Source organism: Danaus plexippus, chromosome 11, assembly GCF_018135715.1.
Source record: "Danaus plexippus chromosome 11, MEX_DaPlex, whole genome shotgun sequence".
NCBI lineage: Eukaryota > Metazoa > Arthropoda > Insecta > Lepidoptera > Nymphalidae > Danaus > Danaus plexippus.
In genome coordinates, this window is record NC_083544.1 from 6,360,861 (window position 1) to 6,374,911 (window position 14,051).

Genomic DNA, 14,051 nt, shown 5'->3' on the forward strand with positions numbered 1-14,051 from the left:
GGATGTGTGAGACTCGACCTGGGCAGGTCCCTACTCACTAAAACCACTGCGAAAGCCATCGGCCGCTATGTTGGTGCACCCCGGATCTGTCAGCGACAGGGCACACCAGCGACTGGCCGGTCCTGGCAAAGACCGGACTTACTGCCTCGGAGAAAGGGGGCGATCCCGGCAATTAGGATCGCCCCGACGACGCCGGGCTTTCACAGGAGCCGGGTTACCAGCCCGACCCCAGCCCGGGGCGCAGGGGCGCTATTGGAGGAGGCGTTGATATCGCCCCCGGCGCGCCCCCGTCCGTCGTCTGCGGAGGGAGGGTGCATCAGCCGCAACCTCCCGTTCCCGCTCAGATGCCTCCTTCGTGGACATGACCGTCTCACAGAAGGAGGACACCGCCATCCAGGACCTGTCACTCTCAAGCATCTTCTCCGCGACACTCGAAAGCGACAAGCCCACTCCGCCGAGCGCCGCCACAAGGTCTTGGCGCTGCGCAGCCCATCTCGGGCACACCTCGAGGGTGTGCTGGGCTGAGTCCACCGCAGCGCCGCACTCATGGCAGCCTCCTCCCGGCTCTCTCCTGGCCACCCGACACAAGTAGTCACCGAAGCAGCCGTGCCCGGTGAAAACCTGCGTCAGACGGAAAGTAAGGGGTTTGCGTTTCCGCCTCATCCAGCGCTCTAGGACCGGACGGAGCGCAGCCGTTGTACGTTTACCGTACGGGTGGCCCGCCAGGTCCTCCCCCCACTCCCGCATAAGGCGCGACTCCCCCTGCCGGCGAACCGCCCGGATCTCCTCTGACGAAGGGTTCTCTCCGAGAGCCCTCCTACCCGAGACGTAAGAGAACACCTCGGTGAGAACCGACGCCACCAGATCCCAGGGCGGATCGCCAGCAAGAGCCGTCGCTACGGCCCAAGAGACCGTACAGTACCCCCTAATCACCCTCACCGCTGGTGCCCTTTGCGCCGAGCGCAGTAGGGCCTTGACCCCGCGGCTCATCGGTCGATCAGCCCAAACGGGAGCACCGTACGTGGCTATACTCTGACAGACCCCAGAGTATAGCCGCCTGCAAGCTGCGCTGGGTCCTCCGAGGTTCGGGAGGAATTTCCCCAGCGCACCTGCCGTCCTCATGACCTTCGGCCCCAACTCCCTGAAATGGGGCACGAAGGTCCACCCTCCGTCAAGGGTGAGCCCCAGATATTTCATGGTCGGGCTCACCCTGACCCTCCCTCCTCCTATGAGAAGGGTGGCACCCGGCGGGGGTCCTTTCCGCGCGACGGTAATACCTCCATCAGGTAGGCGGTATGCTCGGTTGCCCCCTTTAGCATAAAAAAATTTGTTATGAGACCAAAGGTAATTTTTTAATTTAGGTAAAGTACAGTTGCAAACAAAGCCTTGAATAGAACTAGTATCTACCGAATGCAATAATTAATAATAACAGATTATTTTTTTAAATAAATGCGTAATATTTTGTTACTAACAACGACAACACTATACAATATGCCTAACAGTTTCTGGTAAGGTTACACCTTCTTAGTTCTAACTTACGTTGACAACAAACGTGAAGTTTACGCTGACTGAAATATTATTTTAATTTATTTACTCAATTATAAACCGAGACCATTTTATACCGCCGAAGAAGCAAGAATCGTCACATATAAATACTTACATGGATATACTTACATATAAGAACATTTCTATTGTCTACTAGCTGTGCCCGCGATTTTATTCGCGTAGAAAAAGTAACTTACTACAAATTTTTTTCATAAACAATGTTGGAAGTAGTATTAGCAGTTTCAGTGAGTATAAACAGGCTCTGTCCATGACAAAGACAGGGCATATGCAGATCTACACCGACAAAACTCATGGTTTGTCCCTCGGAAATTAGTACATTAATTAAATACAACATGTCATTATTAAAACCATTAAGTGTTCAATGCAAGTAACTTTACATAAGTTTGGTTCAAAGTAGTTTAAAAAAATTCCCATGAAAATGAGACATTTTTCCGTGGTAAAAGGTACCCTAAATGTTGCATCAGGTGATCAGCAACCCCCATATAAAATTATATTCAAATCCGTCCAGTAGTTTTTAAGTAATAAGTGTACAACAGACAGACAGACAGACAAAATTTTCAAAAATAATATTTTATCATCATTTTCTTCTAGGAACACCCTATAGGGATTTATTCTCATTTATTTTCAATGTATAGAATTGACCCCGTGAACGATTTTATTATATGTAATAGATTTGTGAATTCTAAATAATTATATATATATTTTTCGATTTGACTGTTGCTGTTAGTCCAATTAACACGACAGCGTCACCACGGACGAATTATCCGTTTTTTTCAAGTTCTTTAGCTATTTTGGAGATAATAAAATGTCTTATTCATATTTCTTCTCTTTCTGGAATGTCTTTCTGTTTCAGTGTGTCAAATGTTCGATTCACTTATTTCATGACGTACGCTATACGCATATATTTATGTAATAATTTACAATCTGTGGAAATTATTTGTTGATAATTTTTAGGCAAATGATAGTTTAACTATTAATTTTCCGAATTCACATAGCTATTAAATGTTTTATCAGGCTTTAAAGGCCTGTGTCGAGAGACAACCTGACCAAGTTGGAATGATGAGTGAGCGAAGGTTTTTGTAAAATATTATATAGTAAATATCTTGTAAATCTTGTTTCTTCTTTATAATTCCTTTACTTGTGTTCATTGTGACGTCACACATATCCCATTTCTTTTGTTAAATTATTCACGGTACATCCGTATGAGGTTTTAATGTAAGTCAAAGGTTTAGTATCTAGCGTTTGTTTATTCTATTTACTGAGTGTGTTCGCGAGTTGGCATTCGGTATTTGTAAAGAGCTGTCGTGAAAGGATGTGCCGAGGACGCCGTCTAGTCTCTTTAGTCCTTGACCAGACAAACGTTCGTTAAACGTTATTATAAACATTAGAATAACCGTTTCATTCTTTAAATAAAACCTTTTTTTGAAAGGTTTTTATTGCTTTCATATATGATCATCAAAATGTCTTTTAAGTAAAACTTAGGTAAGTACCCTACTTTAATCTCAATGTTAGAGTGAGTTTTATGTGAATTTATTCCGTTTTATTACATCTTAATTTTGTTGTATCTTCATAGATAAATTAAAACCATCGACTGTATCCATAAATACAATTATTAATCACTACTTTTCACACAATGAGTATTCCTTATTTTGTGTTATTTTTTTTACATGTATTATTTTTAACAAAAAAATCTATGCAATGTTGAACTAAGGATTAAAGCAAAAGTGATTACGTTAATATGAAAATAAATTAAAAAAAAAAATTATATATAATAAATAAATAAATATAATGAAATTTACATAGTTAATATGCTTGCAAATTATCTAAGTACGTCCATTTAGCAGCGATAATGTATATAAAATATTAATAGTAAAAGTCGTAAAATTTATTATAAGCATTCAGTTGTCAAACAGGCTATAAAATTGCATTAAAATAATTGCCGCCTTGGTCCTTATATTCTTGGATTTAGGTTGATCGTTAGTTTTTGCTACTAAACAAAATATCCTTTCAAATTTTTTGAAGATTTGTTAATTTAAAATTTAGATTTTTATAAGGATAAATGTAATTATTATACGTGTCTCTTCGGTCGCACTCATGAAGTTGATAGCGTTTTTTTAATTAGTTTCAAGTTTTGTACACTTATACGTATATATAATAAATGTGTAAAGTTAAAAATTTAGACTAGACAATATCCTCCAACTAAAGCTAAAGAGCTAATTTTCATTAGGACATATAAGATTAGACTCTCTTTAATAGTTTCAGACCTCTCTCTGTTGCGTGTAAAGATTTATCGAGTAGAATAAAAATATACACTAGTTAATTATATTAGAAAATTCAAAAAAGAATTTGGAAGTATGCGTCTATGAATTATGGTGGTTTTTCAAAAAATGTTTTAAAATACTCAATTTTTTGGGGAAAAAATAAACTCAAAAGAGGTAAGCCTTCGTGAAGTTTTAAATTACAATAGTTTTAAAGCATAAAAAATTAATTAGCATGAAAACTTTTGCAGAATACATTTTTTCTTGTAAACAAAAAAAAAAACGCTGATACATGTCAGATAAATGTTATCAAAAAACATCTCGTAAGTTCAAAAAAAAAAAAATCCCGACTTTTTATATTAATATGACATAATGAACCCACATTTAAAGCTGATCATTCAAATGGGATATTTCATCACATTATTAGGAAGGATTAAAGTATCTTAGATAAAATTCAATAGAGTGAAAGTCATTTGTGAGCCATTGTTATATCATAATACTCACCTGCCTCCGTACACTATTGTTCAATGGAAATTCGTATGATTGGCATTTTATAGTTGGATCTAGGTGTCGGCTCGTACGAGTTCGCTGCAGACGCTTTTTCTTTTCAATCAATTGTTTTACGTCGTTCTCGTAACGCTTATCGATCGTAACGATCTGCTTGATTGTATTGCCTACCGAAATATCTATCAACATATTTGATGGTTAGATATCGTAACAGCAAATATGTAATATAATATATATATATCTATATATTACAGCGAGATTTAAATATCATTGAAATGTTCTTACACATAGCCCAAAATATTGAATCAAGATAATACTTTTCACGCGTTTTAAACCTATGTTTAGTCCAATTATTTTTAACATACGTTTATATTTAATACAAATATAGATGTGAAAAATCCAGTCAGAATATAGAGTCTAAATCTGTAATAAAATCTATGATTTTTTTTCATATTTTCCTGTTATTCAAAGATTAAAAACTATCTTTTCCACTTCATACATTGTTTATCATATGAATAAATCTTGACTGTGTTGCACAAGTTGACGTAACCTTTCGCCTATGGCAATTAAAATATGTACATTTATATTGGCTTATTCAAATATGTTATCGTTTTTTAATAACTCTTTTTATATCGCGACTGTAACTAGCAGGTTGCTGACAGGTGATTTTTTTTAAATTTTATTACATCGATATTTTTATCGATGTGTAACAATGTGATGTACAACTTGGTTAAAAAAATTATTATGTCCTAAAGTCTAAATAGAATAGAATTCGTATAGTATTCAATAAAAGTCAGTGGGTCAACGTTTTAACTACTTGAATGGTTAACTAGTTGTCTGAAGGAAATAGCGTGTTGTTCATATGAATGTAAAAGTAACCACGCCAAGATGTTCCGCAGGAAGTACGTTCTGCTGTATTGGATAAAATAATAAAAATGTTTCGTTTACCTGCAATTAATTAACTTCAAATGTTATGTTAAACGAATGCTGAAATATAACAATATAATCGATAGCGTATATAAAAACCTAATGATGAAGTAACATAATATATCCATATTAATAAATATAATTGTATTGTCTGTTCGTAATTTTAAATAAACGTTTTTTCACTGTCGGTTTCTTTGTTTATTTGTTTGTGTTCCGGCTAGAACGGCTGGATCGAGTTTTGATGAGAATTTTACTAGCAGATAAGAAGGTCATAAAGAGTAATTTAGGCTACTTTTCAACTTCAAAAAGGAGAAAGTTGTTGACACTATCCTTTTACAATCTCATGTAAATCTATGATATTTTTTTATAGTAAGATAAAGATTTAATTAGAGATAGGAACTGTCAAAATTTAGACATCAAAATCATTATTATTTAAGATTGCACAGATGATAAAATGTAGCCGTAGATGATAAGAGTACAAAAGCATTCATTTTTCCTTGAAGTCCTCCAAATGTTAAGTGGGAGGGAATACAGACGCTAACTAAGAGATAAGTAAGATAAAATATAAGATAAAGATATCTATTGACCGTAGGTAAAAAGGGGATGAAGGAATTATATTATACAATTCCGAGCGGTTGAGATACACTTCTTTTGGTCCTCACTACCTCCTCTGGCTGAACCTATGAGACACTGCCCTATACGGAAGAAGAGAAGTAAGATTTTTTTGTTTTTATTTTCGCCCAAAATTTGCATTGACCATAACAATCGCTTACTACGAGTATATGTAGTTTACCTAACTCCGGCTTTTTTTGTAATAGCTCCAACTCTTTACACAGTGACAGGTTTAATATCCAGTCGTACAGCAAAACAAGTCTCTCTTTATCTGGCCTTTGGTCTCTCTTTATTTGTTTTCGGCTAGCAGCCTCATAGATCGTAGTAGATTTCTTGCAGGTGGCAAATGTTTCACTAGAAATTCTGAAACTTCTTAGTATTTGCTTCATAAAAACTTTTTACATAATCTTTCATCCTATTATAATTTTCTGTGCTGTAGGGATAGGGCTATAAAACGCTTAATTCTCCATATATTTTAATTCTTCTCTAGGACGCTAGTAATAGACTAAGAATAGTAACTTAAAAAAAATAGTCAACGCCCCATAGGTTTGCTCTTCCTCGTTGAACTCCAGGTACCTTTAAGCTTACTTGAAGATACTTACATTTTTGTTCTTTTTACATTTAAGAAATTAATTCAATAATTTTTTGTACATTCATATTATCACCCTAGATTATAAGATAGAAGTAAACCTCACCCAAACGCTCAGTTTGTTCCGATGGTTTTATGTTATTGATTGCCTCATGGTCTGACCCTTTATTTATGACAAACTTAACTTATCACGTCTTTCAATGTATCGAGTAACAGTATCCATGGTATGGTTGTGTTAGCTGATGTCTAGCTAACTTAAATGTCAGCAACTGTTTCTTAGATCTCAAAAGTGTTGCAATAGGTTGACTACATTTCTTCTATGAAGATGGTATTGGGTCGAAGTGAGCAGAGACTAAATAGAAAATACAAATTAGTTTTCCTAAAGGAGGTCGCTGATCATTGGTATTAACTGAGATTTGATATGGAAAATTAAGTAGTAACACAATCATTTAAAAATAAGTTGTAACATAATTAATTTGAATATCATGTAAATATATACGTATACTTCAATTATTTATAATTTTTGTTTTCTCGTGTCAGTTTTCTTATTAAAGAAATTTTATATATAGCTATAATCGAACTTATCTAGAGAACATAATTTTATGGTGGTTGTCACTATATTCCTGGGGAAAATGAATAAAAATAGGTTCAGGTGGATATTACTAACAAACCCAATAATCTTCAACTTTCGAGTACGGTCAAGATTATGACTGTGACGAGGGTTTTTTCAATGACAGTAAAATATAATATGCATTGCGGTGTGTATTTTAATACTACTATTAAGGTTATTTTTATACTCATTGTAGATTAAAGGGAAGTTCATAATATGTTAACCAAAAGTATTTAGTTTTCTTACATAAAAGAGTAATCGTGTGTATTGACATAAAACGAGATTGCAGAAATATGTTGTTACGTAGAATGATATCTAAGACTTTCGCGAGTATTCATTTAAATGAAACTAATATTTTTCACATGTGCACATCTCGTCTGCCCGTGATCACGGTTGCTGCAAAGTAACCGAAACGTCGGGAGTATGTAGTTTTTAAAATGATAAAATACGCGTAGTAATCCGAAAATTATCACTTTCATTTAATTGTTACGTAGAAATTCTCATTTATTATTTGTTCATAATTTTAAATACTCTGTGATATGGTTATGTTTACTAGCTTGTTATTCTCAATCTTCATAATTTAATATACATTTAAACTAATTAAACAGATTTAAATCTGTTTACGTTCATTACGTTGATTTTCAATAGGTTACCAGTGTCGATACTGATATGCCAGACATTTATAATAACAATACTTTTTCATTTACTGTATCTTTATTTCAGACTATTTTACTGCTTAATATATATATCGGATTTTATTATAAATTCATTATTTTAAAGACAGGACGCCAGCCTCGCTGACGTCTCTAATGTCACTTGTTTCAGTAAGATCCAGATATTTTAAAATGAAACTTCAATTCTTCTAAATGTTCTTGTATTTCTCGAAGGTTCTTTATGCTCCGCACTCGCTGAACTCTGCCGTCCGCTGCCGTGCGTCCAGACGTCATATTTAAACCAGAATTCAAACATAGTTCTATTCTCTTTGATTTCGTTTTACTCTTAACAATAGTAACGACGACCAATAAGGTGTTATAATAATTGGTGCCAGTTATTTTCATGTTGCATCCGTCGTTGAAGCTGCTTGCGCCGATATATACATATTACACATTATTATTCTAGTGTTTTGTTTCGAAGTACATTGTGTTTTTCAATAGGTTAATGTGTTTCTGCATTTTGCAACGTTAAGGTTTTCAGAATGCGAAGTATGAAACTTCTTTTGAGAAACCACTTAAATTTTCCTATTTTTGTTTATAATATATGCTATATTCCATGGAATGCTGAGAGGTTTCGTCTCAAGTAATTAGATTTAAAATTGTGTTTTAATGCTTTGGACTGTGTTCACTTTATTCACTATTCTTTTGTTCTGAGAGGGTTTAAGTACGAAGCATTAGCAGTTCTCTGTCTCTTCGTAATATCTCCTAAATGTTGGTATATCCTTGCTGACTCACTGGGTCGCCTGTCCCTTTAAATCGATCCTAATCTCAAATTACATTATATATTTTTTTAGTTTCGTGCAACTAAACAAATATATGTATGTGTATGTGTATATAATGCAATACTGACAGTTATAGTGACGTCGATAGCTAACTTAACAAATGAACATTAAAGCATCCAAAGAGGTTTTACAAGTTGCGAATTAGTTAAACGAATTACTTTAAAGGTTGATATCAGTTACTATCTCTAACATATATATATATATATATATATCTGATAAAATGATCAATGACAGCTCTTAGTTTTACACCTTAATGACCTATTTAATTTTGTTGTTTTAAAACCAGCTTCATTATAGTTTTCATTGATAACTTTGGCATTTTATTATATTTACCGAAGTGTTGCAATTTACATTGTAATGTATTAGCTTTATAGTTAGAACAAAAGTAAATAGTTGAAACCAGGTTTTTTTTAAGATACAACGAAATTTTTTTTTTATAACTACGTATTAAACGTCCTACGTCATACGTGATAAACGTTGAGACATTTCGATTCCTTATTACGGGCAGACGAGATGAGGAAGGTTTTCAAGCCGAAACGTCGGGTTATGGAGTTATAAAATAATAAAAGATCTTGGTGTTATTCATATGAGTGCAGGCGAAAATCTTTGATATTAATAGGGATTAAAATAATTGCGTTCAAAATTCATAAAAAATCAATTTCAAAAGGTATTCAGTGTCTGTGAGTGGATCATTGATTAGTTATTTCAATGGTCAACTAATCTCTGTTATTATAAAGAAGATATTGTGTGCTATTCATACGATTATTAAAAGTTAATCCCGCCAAAATGTTTCAACGGACGTACGTCCTGGTGTTTTCATTGAAATAGTCGGACTGTTCATATAAATTCTAATAAACCAAATACAATTTGTTATAGTAAATGAATTATTAGATATAACTTTGGTATTATTTTCAAATTACGTAAACGGAGCATTATGAATTGCTTTAAAATACTTATACTTAAAGTTTTAAAGGGACATAGTTTAAACCGTTGGTAACAAAGGATGTGGGTAGTTCGTTAAAATAAAAGAAATTAACATTTTTGCATTACTCTATACTCCGTATTTGGTCATCTCAACACGTTTTACTCATACTTTGTTCGATGATAGATTTTTTTATTGATTGCATATTATGTCATAGTCGTGATATTTGTTCACTGTTGAGTTGATACGTGGGTTAGAGGTTATGAAGCACCAGATTGAGGAAGCATTCCGCAAATATAGGGTTACCATATACAATAATTTAATCTACCAAAAAAAAATTTTGCTGTTCTTTTGTAGTTCTGTGTCTATTCCATAGTCATAATCAAAATACTAGCAGCACTAATAATAATCATTAGCAAGCAAAAAATAAAGATTAATAAATTACACGATTTCTTTAATCTGATAGTTTTAATTAATAGTTTTTTTTAATACTTGTTTTAAATTATTTTTTTGTGAAATATTTGACCTTTTACGTTATAACCTTACCTTTTGGGAGCGCTCGTGATTTAACAGGAGTGAAAGCGGGTTATCTAAGCCCTGCCCGGAGGTGGGAAAATGCAAATGCCAATTGTTCAACGCCAATCTGTCAACTTGTCATATAAATTATTCTTTATTGTTCGATACTTCATGGGTTGGTAGAGACCGGACCTGTTCTTCGCGCCTACAATTAATAATTCTATCTTATATATTTATTGTTATTGATGACTATTGAAATATATTTATTTGAAACAGAAATCTCGAATCTTCTGTTATGATATTTATATCTGTTCTATTTTAAAACTGAAAAAATAATTTACTTGTTTTTAACTAAAACGGTTTTATACAGAATTTAACCTTTCATATATACAAAAACATATCTATAAGAATGTAGAGGTAAATATTTAAATAATCATATATCATAATTTGCAGCTGAAAGTCATTTATCGCGATAAAATATCAATCAGATCGTGACCAGACATAAAGATCCTTGATAACGACTCCTCACAAAACAAATTATATCACCCTTAATAATATTTGCGTTTCACTAAACGGTCTCCGAGTCTTGCTTTAGGGTATTACGAAATCAAATTATTTGAAGCGTGTTGTAAGAACAAAATCCACGACCTTCGACACCCGTGAGAATCATCCGTACTCGTGCGAACGTAAAGACAACATTGTCTCTTTAAATAATCGGTTATGCACATGTTGCAACCAAAAACAATGATTAGGTATACGATCGCGTGCTTTACACTTTATTATACATGTTTTATTATGGTTTTAAATATATAAAATATAGAAGATATAATATATTGTAGTATAATGAAAATTTAGTTTCAACTGACTTTGTTGTTGATGGTCTGGCAAATAGAATTTATAAGAATTATTTAGGATGACCTCCGATATAATGACCGGAAATTAATTAATTTTAATACAATCATTATAAGTTTACATTCAATGTTTTATTTAAAACTAACTACTGTCCGTGGTTCCGACTGCGTAAATTTTTGTTTGTGATTTATATATTTAAAAAAAACTCATTTTAGTAAAGTTTCAGCAAAAAAAAAAAGTTTATTTTTTCAATAAAGAACATTTCGAGTGTTCCTGTATACCCATTAAATTTTTTCATCATAATCAGATAAATCCAGTATTCTAAGTCATTTATCTTACGGTTTTTGGATATCAATCAATCACTACAGTATGATATAATAATATAAAGGCAACTATAACCAGAGTTCATGGCAGTTATCTCGTACAATCAAAGCACGATAATTGTGTGAAAGCTTTAAGATTGGAAGTCCGGAACGAAAGTAAGATTCATGTCTCGCGTTGGAGTCAGTTGACTGATCACGAGATAAGTTTATAAGTTTTTCTTTGACTACGAAGACATTTTTTATCAATGTATTCGGTAATCTCATCGTCATTCATTTATTAATAAATATATGAACTTTAATTGAAAGATATTAAAAGGTACAAATTAATTATAACACATTTAAACAAACCTTCATGTATAAAGAAAATTAAAAGTATATCTTATTTGTGTTGGATTAGGTTTCTCTTTTGTAGATATATAAATTTGTATGGTCGATTTAAGATTCCATATGTACTGTGGATCCTGTTGATAGTCATCACATCCGTGTTATAAGGATGCGCTCTAAGGCTATATAAAGGTCAACACGTTATGTGAATTATGTTTTATAACAACCTTTGTTATGTCCACTTTGTTATTTGTTATTAATTTTTTTAAACTCCCTTTAATGGGCGATCAACAATGTGTTATACGATTATTAAATATAAACCGACATTTTTCATATAATAGCGCACACACATATGTATATGGAGAGAGAGAGAGAGAGAGAGAGTTCCTCATATTGCCATTATTCAAAAGACATGGCAATGTATCTTAAATTAATACGTAACACTTGATAGCTCGATAGTAAAATAAGTATGACGAACTTTTGAATTGATTATTTCTCACGAGTTCATCGGTGGCTGCGGCGTGTCTGATCTTTAGATATCGCATCCCGCAGAGAGGAACGCCTTCAAGATCACCGTCTTCTATTATAAATAAATTGCTTTTTTACAACATATAGTCTTTAAGGTGCTGCAATGTGACATCTACTAAACATAAATTCGTAAATAGGCCTTAAACCAAATATCAGAACAAATACATGAGGTCGCATTGATTCCGATTCTGTGCTGTTAAGTTATTAATTTGAACTTTTTAAATGACGTTTATGACATTGACATTGACAGTTCCAATTTTGAATTGTGGGTTGAAATACATTTTATTTATTTTCAGCAGTTTAAAAAAAAAACACTATTTTGGTCTAAATAAATATTAATTATTATGTCAATTGAAGATTATGTATTATTTTACAAGGTTGTAGAGCCTAGCTGTGGTCAAGTTTCTGCAGCTTGAACATGGCCTGGCTCGACTCGAAAGTAGTCTTTAATGGCTGCTTGTCGTCCGATGAGCGAGAGAGCCGGTTGCCCTATTTCCTTATTCCCACCCAACAACCTCCTTCCTCAACAACCAAGGTTGGCAACGCATCTCTGTTGCAGATGTTGCGGATGTCCATGGGTGACGGTAACTACAGTCCATCACGTAGGCCGTCTGCTCGTTTGTCACCTTTCTTGTTAAAAAAAATGTTAAATTATTTGTTTTATTATGATAGTGGCAACATCTGATTTAAGCGTTCTCCCCTCTCTCCTGAACATAGCCTGATATAATGTCCGCATTTTTGCTGACAATTTACAAAACATCTCAGGTATTTTCGGTTACATTGCCGTCAACAATCCCGTCTGTAATACTCCAGTGACAGATTGCAAAATGGCACTTTTTACCCAGCGGTGCACATTTTTAAAACAATGCGTCTTATGGGAAATTTTTAGTGAACACAATAGTTGTTCAGTTTTAATCTAAATAATTGGGAAATCTCACGCGCTCAAGGCGGATTTTATCTTTAAATGTTAGTCTAATCATTGAGTACAAGAGCATATTTTATACGGACTTATGCATTAATCACTGTATTGTTAAGATGACCATGTTATATGATTCACAAAAGAACATGTATAAAGTGAGATATATTGTTTCTGTTTACTAATAATGTAAGAGCATTTCATAATATGAACGATATTTCTTCGCTAATGAAAAAATAACAATAGATCATCAGGTATTGAGGAACACATTGCAGTCTTCGTCCGGTGTGGGGCAGCCACCGTGAAGAACATTTGGTTCACGGACAATCATATATTACTATTGCTAAGTTCATCTCAGTAGAGCCTATTTATTAAAGTATATAAACCTTAAAAAAGTTCAAACTCATAAAACTTTTTAACTTTTGTGATACCGAAACGAAATATCTTAAATTCTAAATTTAAATTTATCTGTGAAAATAAGTGAGTTTATTTATCAAATTGTACTTTAAATTTTAAACTAATACAATGTTTACCTCTCAAAGTTGTAAATAAAATTCATATGAATAAATCTCGACGTATATTAGATTTAATTAAACTGTTTTTTTGGTATGGCAATCTACATTCTGTAATAGCACCTTATATCTTACCCCAAATATCCAATTATGGCTGTCATTTAGACATTTATTTGTAGAGAGGATTCGGTAAACACCAATCATTAATCAAAATGGCTAAGACATGGAATATTTGGATTGCATGTATGAAGACGATCGGCCAGCCTTGGCCGTAATTAGTTCATGGAATCGAACAGTACCACATGGTAGACATGAAATATTTTAATCTCATATCACTATGACGGCTATGACTAATACTTAACCGTAGTTGATTATAACGTAATTCTAATTATAGCTTGACATTTAACTATTGTACTGACGCCACCGTGAATACTATAAGGATATCCATTCCTATGAAGTCATTATGCACATTAGATAATATTGTATCTTTTGTTGATGTTCTTCAACGCTAGAATAAATATCTTTGTTTACCAATAGAAAGTCACCGAAAGTAAAGCGTTTGTATTATATATGTGACAAAATGAGGTGAAAATA